General features: G+C 35.9%; 1 long non-coding RNA gene and 1 other non-coding gene across 2 annotated transcripts in view; both read left to right on the top strand.

Annotated features, from left to right (window-relative positions):
- LOC135269678 (uncharacterized) overlaps positions 1 to 16,518 on the top strand; it is a 236,482-nt gene that overhangs the window by 201,383 nt on the left and 18,581 nt on the right. The window lies entirely within an intron of this gene.
- LOC135272230 (U4 spliceosomal RNA) lies at positions 13,993 to 14,133 on the top strand. Its single transcript, XR_010340320.1, has one exon. It is a non-coding gene; the product is annotated as a U4 spliceosomal RNA (small nuclear RNA).

Raw genomic sequence — 16,518 nt, 5'->3', positions numbered from 1 at the left:
ACACGTTGTAATGTTTATACAATTCTAGGTTGACTTTTTCTATTTTCTTTTTATCTCTTTTCTGTGTCACTCCACTATGTTCTGGATTGTATTATTTCTGATGATATGCCGATGCATTTTTTTTGTCTTCAATTCACAGTGTATCTTTTCCTGGCTATTTTCAAATATTTTCTCTTTATTACTAGTTTTCAGCAGTTTTATTATCATGTGTCTTTATATAGTTACTTTCCTATTTCTTGTACTTTGGGCTCATTAGGCTTCTTGAATATGTAGGTTTATAGTTTTCAAATTTGGAAACATTTTAAGCATTATTTTTTTAAATAATTTTTTGTTTCTTTATCCTTTTCCCCTCTGCTAGTTCAGTTTACGCGTATATGTGGTTAGTTAATATTCTTTCATATCTCTGTCACGCTTTGTTGATTTTTTCAATTATTTTCTTTGGATCTTAAAAAAAACAGTTGTTTTCGCTGTATCTTAAAATTGGTCAGTCTTTTTTTCTGCATGTCTAATATGCTGGTAATTCCATAAAGTGTATTTCTTATTTTAGGCGTTGTATTTTTCATTTCCTGATAAAAGAAGTTTGATTTTGATGTTTTTAAAATCTTTATTCTTTCTTCATTATGCTCATGCAATTATCTACCTTTTGTAAATAAGCTAAGAATAAAGTTTTAATATTCTTATTTACTAATTATATCATGTTTGTAATTTATGAGCTACTTATTTTGCTTAATTTTTCTCCTTATTAAAAATTCTATTTTAAAACAGTTTGTATGTATGGTAATTTTTGGATAGATTATAGACACAGATTTTCATGTTGAATTTCTCTTTTTTCTGGTATTTACTTAAATAATTTTTGGTTTTGCTCTAGGACACAGGTAAGTTACTTGAACGGTCTGATCCTTTGAATCTTTCTTTTCAGCTTTTTTAGGTGAGTTCAAAGTAGCTATTTAGGGCCAATTTAGCCCCACTACCAGTGTAATCCTCTTCTCAAATCTATATTCAATGTTCTATGTGCTTAAAAATCTTTCCACTCAGGCTGGTGTGAACACAAACTATTTCTGACCGTAGTTCTGGAGACCGATTGCTCATCTGCCTTTTTCTACTGTTTTTTTCTCTCAGTTTAGTAGTTTCTCACACATATCCAGTAGTCAGTAGGCAGCCTAAGATTTGAGTAGAACCCTCTACAGGTCTCTAGAACTTTCTCTCCTCTCTGTTTTTGTTTCTTCTCTCCAGAACACTTCTCTAAAAATTTCAGTCATGTCAAGGAAGCCATTAGATCTATTGAGGTCTCCTTTTTTCACTTTGTGTCCTGGAAATGTTTTTCAGGAAATAATCTGTTCCCTTTGCTCAGAGAATATGCTCATGTGCTACATATAGCATATGTGTTATCTATGTTTTTTGAAAAGTTTTGAAGTCAGATGCCTAAGACCAGTCCCTATGACTACAATGGACAGAAATTCCTAGGTTATTTTGACTTTAGTTAAAAGCAACGTAATGTTCTCTTATGTTCTTATCTAGTAACCTACGATGATAAAAATTCTACATGAATAAAATAGTCTCTTGATTGAATTAGCTGAGTTTTTAAAATTCAAAAGCATTAAAGCCAAACTATGTTATGTATTAACACAAAGAATTCAGATGAAGAGAAACATTAAATAAGTCAACTTTGTTGCTCAGGATATAAGGAAACATATTTTTATCCTTTCAACAGAAGCTTTGGGATCCAGCAGACACTCTTTTTGGTATCTCTCCCTGGGAGTAGCATTATCTGACAAGATGCCATATTGCCAGAGTAAAAGCAACAGAATCAGCCATGTTTACTGTAAATCAAGCAGCACATCTAGATGATTGATTGACATTTTCCACTGATTACCCTGATGTTTTGGTGATTTGGTAACATGACTATCTTTCAAAGAAGTATTCCTTTGAAATAGCTACTCTGAACATTAAATAGAGCAGCAAATGTTGGCCACTATCTAAATGTCTTGGCATGTATGGTTCAGTAGACAGCACAGGTGAGCCATATTTTATCTAATTATGAGTCATTCAGAAACCCTTAAGTCCTTTTTAGTTTAAAAAAATACTCAAGTAATTGCATTTGTATAGATGTCACCTAAGTTCTCAGTCTGTGAACTCATTTGGTCACTGTTGAAAAGTGGTTCTAAAAATAACCAAAAGCTCAAAAGAAAGGTGACTGAAATCATAAGTAGATATTTAGATATACCAGAATCAAGTCATCTATTCTTTTTGATCTGCTTGTTAAGTGGAAGCTTTGATGCTATATCTGTTGCCTCTTTTCAAAAGGCAGACAGTAAAGGAAATACTTACAATCAGAATTTAATTCTCATGAATTTTGCTTCATGGGTTACCTAGGTAACTCTACAGGTTTTCAGTGATCCTTAAAACTTACATTTTTATCTAGAAAGAGATAATAGATTCTATACATTTGAAGGTTTTATAATGGGTACCTTAATATCTCTAACTTAAAAGAGTCTGCAGTAATATTTTGGTTTGTACATGAATATTCATTTACTTTGTGAATGAATTATTCATACACTTATTAAGCACCTACTGTGTTCCAGGAACTATACTAAGGTAAACAATTCTTACCATATTTTATTGCTCATTTGCTTATGATTTAGAATTATGTATATGTATATTATACATGTTGCAAATGCCTTTCAAATAATATGTAGTTTCATCTTTTTTTTTTTTGAAATGGAGTCTCTGTCACCAAGGCTGGAGTGCAGTAGAGTGATCTCAGCTCACTGCCACCTCCATCTCCCAGGTTCAAGCGATTAGTTCCTCAGTCTCCCCAGTAGCTAAGATTGCAGGTGCCCACAACCATGCCCAACTATTATTTCTATATTGTGTAGCGATGGAGTTGCCATGTTGGCTAGGGTGTTCTCGAACTCCTGATTTCAAGTGATCTGCCCACCTTAGCCTCTCAAAGTGCTTGGATTATAGGCATGAGCCACTACGCCTAGCCTAGTTTCATCTTTTCTATTCTATTTCATTTCCTCCAGTTATGAACATCAAGTTTATTTTTCTCAACATTTTTTCTGAGTCAATTTCATGCTTAAAAACTTATTATACATTGATCGTTATCTGAAGAATAAAGTTAAAACTACTCATCCTTTAATTCAAAGTTTTCTCCAAAATCTTTTTAATGGATAAGTGAGCAAAAATGTTTAAAGACCACTGATTTAAGCCACAGTCCTATTGGTTCTAACCTATGCACTCTACCACATTTTCCATAAGAACCCTAACAAAGCATTCATCACAGTCAAACTATTTTATTTGTATTTTTCCCAAGATTATCCAAAGACATTTATGCCCTATAGGAATGTCCTCCCTATTGTCTTCTACTTATTGTAACCTTATTTTTCCCTCAAGAAAAATCAAACAACATTCCTTCAAACAAACATTTGTGATATCTACCCAAAGTGATGTTTTCTTAATATGGACACAAACACATTATCACTTACTATGTATAATACCGGCTTATATTATTATGGTCCATAATGTAATGGCATTAATTTTACTAATTTCACAAGCAGTATTTTAAAACTACCCTAATATTTTATAGTCTGATAAAGTTTTATCTCTTCATCTAGAGATAAAATAATTTATACAAGTAAAATAATTTTACTGTGATGAATGTTTTGTTAGGGTTCATATGGAAAATGTGGTAGAGAACATAGGTTAGAACCAATACGGTTTTGAATAACAGATAACAATCAATGTATAATAAGTTTTTAAGCATGGAATTGACTCAGCAAAATTGTTGAGAAAGATTAGTGCCACATCTAGATTGTATGCCCTTATGAGAAAGGAGTATGGTCTTAGACAGTTCTGCCTTCTGATATCACCCAGCACAGTACCTGGCACAGAGTAGGCTACCAGTAAGCATGTTTTTCCTTTACTTAGTATGGCAGCTGGAACCATAGAAGCAGTGCTGAACTGAGAATCAAGTTTGGATTTCAACTTTGAGTCTCTGGGTTGTTTCCTATTAGAAAACTCACTTAAATTTTTCTGGGCCTGTTTCATCAGCTGTATCATGAGAAACGTAATGACTTGATCTGTAAGTCTCATTTCGGCAACAACATGTGATTAATTTCAGTTCAACATATGCTGGAGTGAGAGAAACTTGTATACCTGCACATAAAAATTCGAAAGGATTGATTTTTCTCACGTGGTAAGGAGAATACAATCGGTATTTGGGCTGACCCAAATCTCTTCTCTCTTTTTGCTCTACCATCTTTAGCATTTGATCTTCTTCTTTGTGGTCACAAGATGGCTGCTGTACTTTCAGGCCACTCTTTCAATCTAGTCAGAGAAAAAGGGAGAATATAAAGGGCAAAATGTAAGTGTCAACTGAGCATGCCCCTTTTTATTATCAAATCAAAAAATTTTCTAAAAGCCCCAACTAGGAAATTTTGAGAAAATCAGTTTCTAGTTGAGCATTGGCATTTCAGCAGAGTTAATCTCTGTCTCTTTCTGTCTGTCTTTCTGTCTGTCTGTCTCTCTCTCTCTCTCTGTGTGTGTGTGTGTGTATGTGTGTGTGTGTATGTCTGGCTGTCTGTCCATCTGTCTTTCTACATAATGGAGAAATGGGGAATAAACAAATAGGATCTTTCATATTGCTGTTGCATGAATATCAATATCTTTAAATCTTTACATTTTGGTAATTAATTACTGCAATGAAGCATAGAGGTTATAAGCAAATAAGAGCCAATAAAACATTTTGATGAGATAAGTTAAAAGACTTTAGACATTTTAGTTTTAGGATATACTACAATGTGAATGTGGCCTTTATCTTTAGATTTTCTTCTCCAGAAGGCTCTATTGTATTTTTAAAATAAATTAACTGATATGTAATGTAACTGCAATAATTCACATTCATTGAATGAGTTTTGACAGGTGTATACATTCATGAAACTATCACCAAAACCAAACCTTCCCATCACCTGCCCCACATTCCTCCTGTTCCTTTGCAGCTCATTTTATTCCACACCCCATTTCAGACAACTACTAATCTACCTTTATTTTTAACTATAGATTTATTTACATTTCTAGAGTTTTATATAAATTAAACATTCAGGATACACTTTTTTGTGTCTGATGACTTTCCTCAGCATAATGATTTTAGGATCCAGCCTTGTTGTTACATGTATCAATAGTTCATTCCTTTTTATGGCTAAATAATATTCCATTATATGGGTATATCACATTTAATTTATTCACTTCTTGATGGACACATTGTTTCTCTTAACTTTGGTTATTATGAATAATGTTGCTATGCACATGCATATGCAAGTCTTTGCATTGACACAGATGTTCACTTTTTCTTGACCAAATATCTAGGAATAGAATGTATGAGTTGTTTGGTAAAGAAAATGTGACATTTAAAAGTCTGATGAAATGTTTTCTAAAGTGACTTTGGCCAGTTTACATTCCTACCAGCAATTTATAAGAATTTGAGTTCTTCACACTCTTGCCAACACTTGGTGTAGTCAGTCTTTACTGTTAGCTATTCTGAGGGAAGTGGAGCCATTAGATTTTATATATTTATTTTGATTAAGTCATTTCACTGATTTATTTCTAATGACATTTTTCTATGATACTTGAGTTGATTGTCTTGGGTTTTCAAAGTACAAAAATCATATCTAGAAATAATGATAATTTTGTTTCCTTTTTAATTATATAACTCACTTTTTAATTTTAAATCATAATGGACTGTTAGAACTTCTGGACGTATAATAAATATATTAGTGATGGTAAGCATATTTCTTCTATTTCTGATTAATGGCAGTACCTTTAGTGATTCAGCATTTGGAGTAGGCACTTTTCATCACATTAAATACTAAAGTTTTAAAAAGTATGGCCAAAGAGGATTTTTAAAAAAAAAACATAACTTCATGACAAATTTTGGAAACCAGCCTTTTGGTATCTCTTGATATTATTTTCTCCCCAATTTGATTCAAATCTCTTGGATGAGCTCTGAGTAAATATTATTTAACATTTTTATTTGTTAGCATTTTATTTATAATTTTATCATGAGTAGTCATAAATGATATTGATCTTTGTCAGGTCTTCATATCAGTGTTGCACTGTCTTTATGAAAATCAATATAAAATCTTTCCAACTGTGTTTATGCTCTGAAATAATTTATAAAGCATTGAAGTTATTATTCCTTTAATATTTGGAAGAACTCATCACATTAACTTACATATGTTTTTGGAAGAAAATCTCCAATAACCTTTCTGAATGTATTTCATAATGTTTGATCTATTAAAGTCTTCTGTTTCATAAGTCTATATTGGCTTCTGCCACCCCCATCTCCCCATTTCTCTGCTTTGTCTGACAGACACAGTCATTTATTTCATTGCACAGTTCAACTTATTAGAACAGGGCATTATTTATACACCTAATAATTTTTAAAATTCCAATATTTGTGATTAGGCCCATTTCTGCTTCCTAGTCTCCTGCATTTACCTCATCTTTTATTAGATTAGATTATTTATGTGTTACTATTTATTATTTGTTGGTTAATTTGGTTTTGTAAGAAATACTACGGGATGTGCAAATTCATTTAATATTTTTGCATTTTTAAAACATTGCTCAGTTTTGTATTTCTTTTTCCATATGTAACTGCCTAATTGTAACATCTGTTCAGTCTAGAGTGTCCCTTTTATGGTCTCTGCTCACGAGCGACGGAGATTAGGGGAAGGAGCTATCAGAAGCATGGAGCACAGAAAAGATATCACTCCAATCTTTTTAGTCTTGTGCTGTCATTTTTGAAGCTAGACTCACATGTTTTATCTGGCGCATTCATGTTTTCTAGACTTTCACTTCCACCTTGCAATGATGTTCTAATTCAACAGATATTTTTAACAGCATTTATCAAAGCATTTATTAAGCTACAGGCATGGTAGCAATGGGAATCCAGGTTTAAGTTAGCCAGGCAAATTCTCTTCCTTTAAAAAATTGATGGTCAAGTCAGGAAGGAAAGTAATCAACCAGTGATGATAAAAAAGTGTAATGAGGAGTGAAATTGGGAAAATACAGGGTGCATTGGGGGCCCCGCAAGAGAACATTTACCTAGATCAGAGAAGACCTGCTTTGTTTCCGATTGTTGTTCTAATCATTCATTTCCTGTAACGGAAGGAAGAATCAGCCCATAGCTCCAGGCTGTCTTTTCGAGGAACTCTGAGGCTGTGCAAGATTAAGTCATGTTTCTCATCCTCAGACTATTTCGGTTTAATCACTTGATGTGAGAGGAAGAGCTGAATCAATAATACCAATGAATCAATAATGTTCATGTTCCAAACAAATTCCTGAGCAGAATTAAAAATAAATGTAACAGTAAGATTATAGTTGTGTAATAACGTACCCTGGGCTAGCATCACTGACTCCATTTTAGCTGTAAACTCCAACCTGGCTTCCTCCTCCTTACCACAGCCCCTTTGGGTGAATAACTGGGTCATGCTGCACTTAGAAGCATTGAAGCGTACTGTTCTTAACACTTGTAACCATTGTACCACATCCTGCTTGGCATACCTTCCCACTGCTATTGTAAGAAAAAAGTTTCCCTTTGATCATTGTATAGAAGGAGCCTGATCACCCCTCTTCTTGGAAATTGTATGGAAACCACCTGTGCCTACAGCCCCTTCCTCTAACCTGCTTTTCTGCTTCTGTAAAATTCCACTTCGGCTAGGTACTCCCCTCCCCTACCTAAATCAATGTATAAAAAATAATCAGGCCCCTTCCTCATGGCCGAGAGAATTTTGAGCATTAGCTGTCTCTCAGTCACTGGCTAATTAATAAAGGACTCTTAATTTGGATTCAGAGCGTGGCACATTCCTTCTAACTTGCTTGGTTACAACAGTTGCAGGGAAATTAGCAAAAAAGCTAAAATTAATAAAATTAATTAAAAATGACTATGTAGCCACTGGATCTGTGCTCAAACGTAATTTGTAAGAGACTGTTAGTCTTCAGATGGATTAAATTGGGTTGATTGTGTGAGTGGAATGAGAAATAAAGCAAAGACCACCACATCCTCCTTCTACACAGTATTACTGCTCTTACTGAGCAATCAAGACACTTAGAATTCCTCAGGAAACAGATGTCCCAACATCTGCTGCTAAAGATGGATGCAGCATTCATCAGTGGTGTGGCCAGCCTGTCATGAAGTGAACCAAGTCAAATGTGATGGTGTCCAAAATAATGAAACAAGCTTTAATACAGGGGCGTCCAGTCTTGTGGATTCCCTGGGCCACATTAGAAAAAGAATTGTCTTGGGCCACACATAAAATACATTAACACTAGTGATAGCTGATGAACTAGAAGAAGTACTGCCAAAAAATCTTATAACATTTTAAGAAGTTTATGAATTCGTATTCAAAGCTGTCCTGGGCCTCATGATATCCACGGGTTGGACAAGTTGCTTTTACAGAAAAATCAGGTTACAGAAATAATTATTTAGCATTGGGGGATTTGCAGTGAGGAAAAACACTCATCACACTTTCTTCCACATTCTAAACCTATAGAGAAATAACTATAGCAGCTGAGTGAAATGTAAATTACAGTATTACTTTATTGTTGAAAAAGACGATTTGGAGAAGTCAGCTTAAGTGGAGTCTGCCATAACGTCTTATAACTCTAGGCTTTGGGACTCTATGGGGATTGATGAGTGTGCAGAGCAGGTCCTGACTTAGACCACAAGAGGAAGATCACACGGCCTTGGGACCATTGATGGGGAGAGCCAATGGTAAGGGCTTGCTTCTCAACAGCAACCAATAAGTCCATAGAATGCTGCCCCATGGCAAAAAAAAATGAAACAATGAATATCAGGCTGTCATTATCTTAGCAATTAAATGAATCCTTCCTTTTTTTCTTGGAAGGCACAAGTGTGGGCTTAAAAGTGTCAAGAGCAACTTGTCCCCAGTGCTTCTCTGAGAAGATGGGAAAATTTTATTGTATGAATGACTGAAGAAGAGGGAGAGTATGTGAAAAAGTTTAAACACATGTAATATAAGCACATCACTCCTGAAAAAAAACTGAAATAGAAAGTCGACATTTTGAAATACATAGTTCAGTTGAATGAGATTATGAGTGATATTAGTTTCCATATTTTCTAATCGTTTTCCAATAATCATGTGTTTCCTGAATAAGAGAAAAGCAACACCATTTTTTTAAATATATTCACAGTGAGGGCTGATATTTTGAGTTTTCCTGTAATAAAATAGTCCCTAAAACACTTTACTTGGCAAATAGAAGATATAAATTCCAAAAGGGCAGGAAATCACAGTCAACCACAAATCAATGGATAATTATTTGATACCTACCATATGCCAAATATTATTTTATGTGCTCAATACTCTGGTGAACAAGAGAAAGTCTCTTCTGTCTGAAAAGATTTTGTTCTAGTAGGGGCAAGCACCAAACATATGAACAAACAAACAGAAAGAATAATTTCAGATATGATAAGTGTTCAAAAGAAAATAAAGCCAGGTTAGGTGAATATCTGGAGGTCTGTTATTCTATGAAGAAGTAACTGCAGATATAAAGTCCTGACAGTTAGGGCTGTAAAAACATCTGACAGCAGGGGACACGCAGATAACACAGGGCAAGAGACAATATGGAACAATAAAAACTGTCCTCATATGTAAAGTATAGGTCCCATCTGAAAGGTGGAGTACCAGAAATCTGAGTCTACTCTTTCTGGATTTTTAATTTTTTTTTTCATGAAAACTAGAAACCCATATTATTGAGAAATGTATCCCAATTTTTAAATGTTTGGGACTAATTCACAGTATTTTGGGCCAACATCTACAAAAGCACATAAAGATAGATCTGAATTAAGTCAATAGGAACAAGACCATTCATGAAGACAATGTAGAGAAAAAATGAGCAGACTTTGTATATTTCAGAATCTCCCTACCAGCCATCCTGAGCCCAATGTGACAAGATCTTGTTGTAAAGATCATCTTCAATTTTTAACTATCAATTTTCAAGCTTTGTAAACCACAGAGCAGAAGGAATCCTAGGATCATAAAGTTCGTCCTAGGCAGTAAACATCAAAGACGGTTGAGGCCCAGGTAGATTAAGTGATTTGACCACTGATCCACCACTGGGAAATGGGATTCAAATGTGCTTCCCAGAGCCCTTTCCATCGCACAAAAGTATCTGTTACATGTCTCACGTTCTTTGATTCAGGCTGTGGATAATATCCCAACATACCAGATGTTGTCTTGATTTATTTTGTTTCCTTTTCATATTCAGATAGCTGAAAGGATAAACTAAATAAGTACATCTCATTATGTTCAAGAATCACAGTGATTACCGGCATAAACAATTGGATATTCAACAGTGGGATAGCATTTGAAAGAATCATAAAACAATTTGTGTAGGTATGAGAGCATTACATCATCTACGCAGTAATTGAATCTATTTTAAAATGGGACAAAAACAAAAACATCTACCACTTCAGTGCTGGACATTTTAATACAAATTTTTACTTTACGCGATCTTTACAACAAGATCTTGTCACATTGGGCTCAGGATGGCTGGTAGGGAGATTCTGAAATAGACACAGTCTGCTCACTTTCTCTCTACATTGTCTTCATGAATGGTCTTGTTCCTGTCCTCAGAGATGGCTTTTTATTACAGTGCCTGATGGCAAAGGAAGGTGACATAATAACTAGTGAAAAAGTATAGAGGACCGAGAAAGAGAGCGCTCAACTTAGGCAAAAAAGCACTCAACATTATTTTGTTGGTAAAAATTTCACAATTATGTTTTATTAATCACTGATGTAAATGTTGGTTTTCTAGTAAATCCTGTTACTCTTATTTTTTCTGTGTTCCCATTTTTTCAAATGAGTGAGGGAATGAAAACGTACACAACAAATTGTACTTACTATGAGAGAAAACATCTGTCTTAAAAATAGTTCAGCATTTGAATATCCTGCAGGGATGTAACTATTTTGTTGCGTGCAGGAAACAGGGAGGCTAGCAAGGCTGGAGCAAAGAGTTTTGTGGGAACATCAATGGGTCTCTTTTTGACTCCTGACTGGTCTTATTATGAAAAGTCAAGAAATGGTGAGACATGTAATTCAGGAGATCTGACTTTTAGTACCAGTTGCGTAGAGGTGTGATGTTGGTTTAGTTCCCAAATACTTTGCATGGTTCCTTTATTATTCACACAGAACCAATAACAATATAAAATTTATTTCCAGACCAAAACTTTAAAAGATAGAAAGTGCTGGCCACACAGTGGCTCATGCCTGTAATCCCAACACTTTGGGAGGGTGAGGCGGTCGGATCACGAGGTCAGGAGATCAAGACCATCCTGGTCAACATGGTGAAACCCCGTCTCTACCAAAAATACAAAAAATTAGCCAGGAGTGGTGGTGGGCGCCTGTACTTCCAGCTACTTGGGAGGCTGAGGCAGGAGAATCACTTGAACCCAGGAGGCAGAGGCTGCAGTGAGCTGAGATCACGTCATTGCACTCCAGCATGGGTGACAAAGCGAGACCATCTCAAAAAAAAAAAAAAAGAAGAAGAAAGAAAGAAAATGCTAAACGAATGCCTAATTACCAAATAATTTCAATTTATATGAAGACTCTTAGATGGAGTGGTTATTGGAAGTTTATTCTTTTTGTTTTGTTTTGTTTTGTTTTTGTTTTTGAGACGGAGTCTCGCTCTGTCTCCCAGGCTGGAGTGCAGTGGCACAATCTCAGCTCACTGCAACCTCCGCCTTCTGGGTTCAAGCAATTCTCCTGCATCAACCTCCTGAGTAGCTGGGATTACAGGCAAATGCCACCACGCCTGACTAATTTTTTTTTGTATTTTGTTAGTAGAGACGGGGTTTCACCATGTTGGTCAGACTAGTCTTGAACTCCTGACTTCGTGATCCTCCCGCCTCATCCTCCCAAGGTGCTGAGATTATAGGCGTGAGCCACCGCGCTTGGCCTGGAAGTTTATTCTTTAATCAATGACCTAAATTTATTTTCTTAGAATTTATCTCCGATGCTGCTAGAACAGTTACCTATGCTAAATGCGGCAATTTATGTTAAAGCACTCCCATGAGTACACTGCCTTGCATATATAACAGATGGAGCCCTTGCTAGTTTAGTGAATTAGAAGAAAAGGCTGACTGGCTGCTACATGCATGACCTCCCAAATGAGCCCTATGTTGGTTGATTTTCCATAGGACGGTATGATCAATCTATCTATCATCTATCTATTTATCTATCCATCTATCTATCATTGATCATCTATCAATCATCATCTATCATCATATATTTAGAAAGAACTAGGATCTAAACTTATACTACCTAAGCTCTCAAGAGATTGATGTAACCAGTTTATTATGCATTTAAGTTTACTCAACTGCTATCTATAACTCCCTTCTCCCTTCTCGCTAATAGATTACTACTGCCTGAATGTTGGTTTCCCTCCAAAATTTATACATTGGAATTTAACCTCCTTTCTAGTAAATCCCATTTGTCTTCTTTTTTGCTATGTCCCAATATTTTCGAATGAAAGAATGAAAACACACACAAGAAATTGTATTTACATTGAGAGAAAACATCCATCTTAAAAATAGTTTCGCATTTAAATATCACACAGTGATGTAACTATTTAGTTGTGAGCTGGAAACAGGGAGGCTAGCAGAGCTGGAGCAAAGAGTTTTTTGGGGACATCAATGGGTCTCTTTTTGAATCCTCATTGGTCTTATTATGAAAAGTCAAGAGTTAAGAGATGGGGCCTTGGGAGGTGATTGGGTCATGAGGGCTTCTCTCTCACGGGTGGGATCAGTGCCAAGACAAAGGTATTAAGGGAGTGCATTTATGCCTTTGTGCCCTTCTGCCATGTGAGGATGCAGCAGCAAGGTGCCATCCTGGAAGCAGAGGGCAAGGCCTCACCAGACACTGAAGCTCCTGGCACCTTGATCTTAGACTTCTCAGCCTCCAGAACTGTAAGAAAGAAATTTCTATTATCTACAAATTACCTGGTCTGTGACATTTTGTTATAGCAACAGAAATGAATTAAGACATAATAGAAGCAGAAGTCTCTAGTATGAGCTTTCCAGAAAGCTTTTTTTTTTTTTTTTTTTTTTTTTTTGAGATGGAGTCTGGCTCTGTTGCCCAGGTTGGAGTGCAATGGTGTGATCACAGTTCACTGCAGCCTCCAACACTCAAGCAATTCTCCCACCTCAGCCTCCCAAATAACTGAGACTACTGACCCGCCACCACTTCTGGCTAATTTTTTAAATTATTATTTGTAGAGACAAGGGCTTGCTATGTTGTCCAGACTGGTCTTGACCTTGGAAGCTCAAGCGATTCTCTCACCTCAGCCTCCTGAGTAGCTGGAACTACAGGTGCATATTAGCATGTCTGGCTAATCTTTTAAACTTATTTGTAGAGACAAGGTCTCACTGTGTTGCTCAGGCTGGTCTTGAACTCCTGAGCTCAAGTGATCCTCCCACCTTAACCTCCCAAAGTACTGGGATTACAGGTGTGACCCACCATGCCAGGTCAGTTTTTGCTTTCTTGATGAAAGGAGATGGATTCAACGGGCACCTCTATTTACTTTCACCTTTAACTTTTCTCCTTTTTTTGTTCTGCTTGGAATAAGGATATGATATTTGGAGGTATAGCAGCTATCTTGAGACCCATGAAATTACTCATACAAAAACAAAAGCCGAAAGAAATATAGAAAGAGCCTGGATACCCTAAGGCAGTGCTTCTTAGTCTATCTGTGGTTAAAGATAACTTAACAAAATTCAACCTATTGTGGACTGATTAAAATACAATAAAAATAAATAAATAAAGGCATTCAAAATACATACTTCTATGTTTTATTAGATTCAGAAGACATAAAATAATTCTGTCAAATTTTATCCAAGTTTCTAAATGCTTATTCCAATATTCTATGCTTGTCTTATCTGTGTTAGTTTGCTCGGGTAACCATAAAAAATACTGTAGCTTTGCACAGTGGCAGCATCATAGCCAATGAGGTTTATCCGAGGCACGATTATTGCTAATTGAAAACTTTTCCCAATACTCCCCTATGACGACTTGAAACATAGTTGGCATTGGCAATTTTTGTCAGTCTCTATGGGGACTGAAAAAAAAGGAAAAAAAAAATACCATAGACTGTGTGGTTTAAATAATAGAAATTTATTTCTCATAGTTCAGGAGGCTGAAAGTCCAAGACCGAGGAGTTGGAAGGTTGAGGTTTTCCTGAGACCTTTCTCCTGGCTTGCAGATGGTTGCCTTCTTGCTGTGTCCTCACATGACCTTTTCTCTGTATGTGCACATCCCTGGTGCTTCTCCTGATTCTTATAAGAACACTAGTCATGTTAGATTAGTGCCCCACCCTTGTGATGATTTAATCTTAATTACCTCTTTAAAGGCCCTACCTCCAAATAGTCACATTTAAGGGAGGTAGTGCTTCAACACATAAACTTTGAGAGGACACAGTTCCATCCATAACACCATCACAGACCAGTTTAGACTAACACCAGCAGCCCTGGGACCACACTTTGAGTGAATGGCCCTAAGATGAATTGTGAGTATTGCACCTGCCCTGGACCAGCACCTCCCAGAATTCTTGTTTAGTGAGAAAAATACATCTCTATTTATTGAAGCCACTGTGAGTCAGGTTTCTCTGACTTGCAACTGAAAGATCCAAAATTGACATAACAAGGAAGCACATTTAGAAAATATATATTAGGAAATATAGCTGGCTTGAGAACCAAACCAGTCAACATACCTTGGAGAGTTTGTCTATCAATTACTCTACACTCCCCTAATCTATTTTCTTTTTTCTAACATCTCCATCTTGCCTTAATAACTCTTCTCTCTCAGTGCATACAGTTTTCATAAAGGGCTGTCAATCAAGGTGCTCTGTCTTCCTCTGGATGGGGCAATTAAGCCAGCACAGGCCTGTTTTCACCCCTTGATTAATGGTTGCCTTTGACTTGCAAACAAAGAAGGCTGCTAATAGAGTACTTAATTCAGAAGACCAGTGAGAACTTTTTAAGTTTACTTGGTGAACAGATAATCACTAAAAGAGAAATACTTGAAGCATTAGCTTAAACATTGTATCTTTAAAGAAGTTTTGCTACCTGATTCTAACACTTGGGGTGCTTTCTCCTCTGTATTTCTAAAGAACTTTGTATATATTTCCCCCAGAGTCATAATCATATCAGATAGCAAATATATGTTCACATTTCTTCTGCTTAGTCAACACACTTCATAAGGAAGAGAACTGGGTCTTTTAATCTTTGTATTACCAGTAATCATCATAGTAGAGGTGCATAATCTGCATTTAATAAATAATTACTGAATGAATGAACTCCTTGTTTCAATCAACATTTCAATTCATTTACTAATCAATAAATACAATTACGAAAGATAATTCAGTATCCAGTATGCACTCTAGAGGCAGTGCTAGGGATATGGAGATGGATAAGATAGATATAGACTAATAATTATATATATAATTATAATTATAAATATATATCATAATGTATAATTTTATATATTTATATATAATTATAATATGTATATTTGTATTTATATATTTAATATATAAATATATATATTAATAAATATATATATATAATTGCACTTTTAAGTTCTGGGATACAAGTGCAGAACTTGCAGAATTGTTGATTAGGTACATACATGGCAATGTGGTTTGCTGCCTCCATCCCCCGTCACCTATATCTGGCATTTCTCCCCATGTTATCCCTCTCAAACCCCCATACCCCCAACTGTTCCTCCCCTATTCCCCCAACAAACTCCAGTGTGTGATGCTCCCCTCCCTGTGTCCATGTGTTCTCATTATTCAACACCCACCTATGAGTGAGAACATGTGGTGTTTGATTTTCTGTTCTTGTGTCAGTTTGCTCAGAATGATGGTTTCCAGGTTCATCCATGTCCTTATAAAGGACACAAACTCATTGTCTTTTATGGCTGCACAGTATTCCATGTGCCACATTTTCCCTGTCCAGTCTATCATCAATGGGCATTTGGGTTGGTTTCAGGTCTTTGCTATTGTAAACAGTGCCACAGTGAACATATGTGTGCATGTGTCTTTACAATAGAACGGTTTATAATCCTTTGGGTATATACCCAGTAATGGATTGCTGGGTCAAATGGAATTTCTATTTCTAGATCCGTGACGAAGCAGCATACTGTCATCTACAATGGTTGAACAAGTTTACACTCCCACCAACAGTGTAAAAGTGTTATTATTTCTCCACATCCTCTCCAGCATCTGTTGTCTCCAGATTTTTAATGATCGCCATTCTGTCATGAAGTGGTAACTCAGTGTGGTTTTTATTTGCAATTCTCTAATGACCAGTGATGATGAACATTTGTTCATGTTTGTTGGCCTCATATATGTCTTCTTTTGAAAAGATTCTGTTCGTATCCTTTGCCCACTTTTGGATGGGTTTGTTTGTTTTTTTCTTGTAAATCTGTTTTAGTTCTATGTAGA

This window comes from Aotus nancymaae, unplaced genomic scaffold (genome assembly GCF_030222135.1).
Source record: "Aotus nancymaae isolate 86718 unplaced genomic scaffold, 86718_ANA_hifiasm-v0.15.2.pri h1tg000006l, whole genome shotgun sequence".
Taxonomy (NCBI): domain Eukaryota; kingdom Metazoa; phylum Chordata; class Mammalia; order Primates; family Aotidae; genus Aotus; species Aotus nancymaae.
This window is presented reverse-complemented; position numbering and strand designations above follow the sequence as displayed.